Below are 2,569 nucleotides of genomic sequence, written 5' to 3'. Positions count from 1 at the left end.
GGCCTAAAGTATTTGCCCCCAAAGTTTAAACCTATGGAAATTATGGTAACCCAACTTTTAAGGAGAAATTAACATTTGGTGTAATTTAATGACGTTTGTGCTCTAGTTTGGAGATTTGAGAGTTATTGAACTTAAGTAAACTTATTCTTCTAGGTCATGTAAAAGATTGAAATGGCCTACAACCCGAATCGTTCTAATCAAGAGTATTGTGAATGGTTTAATTCTATTGAATTTTTTCCTTTCTTTACTTTAACTAGTTCATATTATGGAGTTTCACTAGAAGAATTTCGGGTAAACCGACATTAAAACCCTTTAATGAACCGACGTTAAAGCCCTTTAATGTCGGTTGCAACTGAAGTCCAAGAATCAAATGAAGCCATTTAAACTGACATTGAAAGTCCGTAGTCTGTCCGTTTTATCAATTATTGTCCGTATTTTTAAATTTCGTTGCCGAATCCATTTTTTCGGTCAAAAAGTTAAAAACGACATTATGTGTCTCGTGTTAGGTCAGGAAATGTCCGTCATTGTTTTTTTTTTTTTTTTTTTTTATTAAAAAGTATAAAAGAAATTGCATGACAAGCCATCAATATTTGTCTTCCACTATGAATTTATCCACAAACAAGAATTAATATTTCCAATCCATTACATATACTCATCAAATATGAAATAAACACACTAATCACCAATATTTGTATAACAATAACAGACTTTCATAGAATATTTATACCAAGCCATCATTTCTCTCATTCACAAATATCAATTAGTACTAATTCCATGAATACTTAACACCAAATACCCCATAAACACAAAAATATTATACATAAATCTTCCAATAAATAGATCATGGTTAGATAAATTTGCATTCATTCTAACCTAGTATTTACATTCTATTGAGACAAAAAACAAGAATTACATCTTTACACAAATCAGCCAACAAAACTTGCCCAGGTCCGAATTACGTCAATCTCTCCTTGGGTATATGCATTTTTTGTATTGAACTACAAAGAGGGAAAAAAAAAAGATAAATTCAACATAAGTTTACACCCATTTATTAAATTAAAGCTAGTATATAAAAAATAAATAATTTACGTACGAGGCTAGTAATGGGAGTAGTAGGATTATCCAATATTTCGTGTATATACTTTTGCACATAGTACCCGCATCCTACACAATCTAATTGACGGGGGCATTGCATATAAAGAAGTTGGAAACAATTATTCTTATGTTCGAATGAACATAACTTGTTAAAAAATGAATGCAAATTTACCTTTACAGGTTTTCACTTTGGAGAAGACCGATGGTGTTGGAGATCGTGCTTGACTTGCCATGTTTTCAATCGACTAAATAGTTTGAAAACATTAGTTAAATATAAATACTTCAATTAAGAGCTAAGAAAAATCAATTACACTTACATATTTATAACTCCATAAAAATCCTTTTGAACCTTACTTTGAAGAGAGTCCAAAACATAAACACAATTTTCTTATAGATTAATTACAATCAATATCCAATGATAACTATAATAAGCAACAATTTTGAAACATTAGTACGTGTATAATGCAAATTAAAAATAACTCAAGAACTTGTATTTACTTACCCTGTGTTATATGAAATAAGGATTAATTGGTCTAAATTAGCCAATTCTAGTTGATTGGCTAAATTTCTTGATCGAATATCTTGAGACTTCACGTGTGGCGATATTCTTGTTTGATCAATTATAAAAAAATTCTTCGTAATATCACGACCACATTCATCCAAAAGATACCTAAACAAAGTAAAAGTTATTATTTAAATATGAAACAAAGTATACATGAGTGAATCTAGATGAGTAATACTTATGCAATGTATGTCAAAATACACATGTAGCCTATTTCAACCATATTGCAATATTGGATCAGATCATCGTGGCCTAAATAAATAATTTTTCTCTTCCAAATATATGCTCGTTCAAAGTGATACGGATCATGTCTACATCGTTCATGTTATGCATGGCATGTCCGTTTAAGAGTTCAAAAGTTTGGTGGACTGGCCAAAGCTTTTAATTGTTGAATGGTCCTACCATAACCAAAATTACAAAAATTCAAAGTAGGAAAAATAATAAATAACTAAACTCATATACTGAAAAAGAGGCATATTTTTTTCTTGTTAACCATAACTACAAGTTCACGAGGCCATGTTACGAAGTTGCCCATTGCTTGAATTATGGACTCTATTTTACCCAATAGTAAACCCAAACTCGTCTATTTTGACTCCAGTTCTATTCTCAACCCAATCACATTTGAATAAAATAAATGATAATCCATGATAGTCAAGCTCCCATATTTCTTATATTACACCATAAAAGATCATATCTGGCATGACGAGGCTTTTGTCCTTAGCACTAGAGACTTGCATTGTGGTAGCCGTTATACTAACTCCACTATTTTGAATCCTCCTAACATCATCATGATTTTTTGTGTGATAGTAGTAACTATTGACCACGTAACCATAATATTTTGCCACAGTTGGACAAGGTCCATTAGCCATCCATCTTAAAGAAGGCGATATGGAATTTTTGGGAACTTCGAGA

The 2,569-nt window shown here is 31.1% G+C and overlaps 1 pseudogene; it reads right to left on the bottom strand.

Annotated features, from left to right (window-relative positions):
• Nucleotides 1-926: 926 nt before the first annotated feature.
• Nucleotides 927-1,913, bottom strand: LOC150034467 (uncharacterized; annotated as a pseudogene).
• Nucleotides 1,914-2,569: the final 656 nt, after the last annotated feature.

The sequence above is a fragment of the Benincasa hispida genome, chromosome 8, assembly GCF_027475165.1.
Source record: "Benincasa hispida cultivar pf3 chromosome 8, pf3_genome.v1.1, whole genome shotgun sequence".
Classification (NCBI taxonomy): Eukaryota; Viridiplantae; Streptophyta; class Magnoliopsida; order Cucurbitales; family Cucurbitaceae; genus Benincasa; species Benincasa hispida.
The sequence above is the reverse complement of the archived record's forward strand: the minus strand, read 5'-3'. Positions and strand labels throughout refer to the sequence as shown.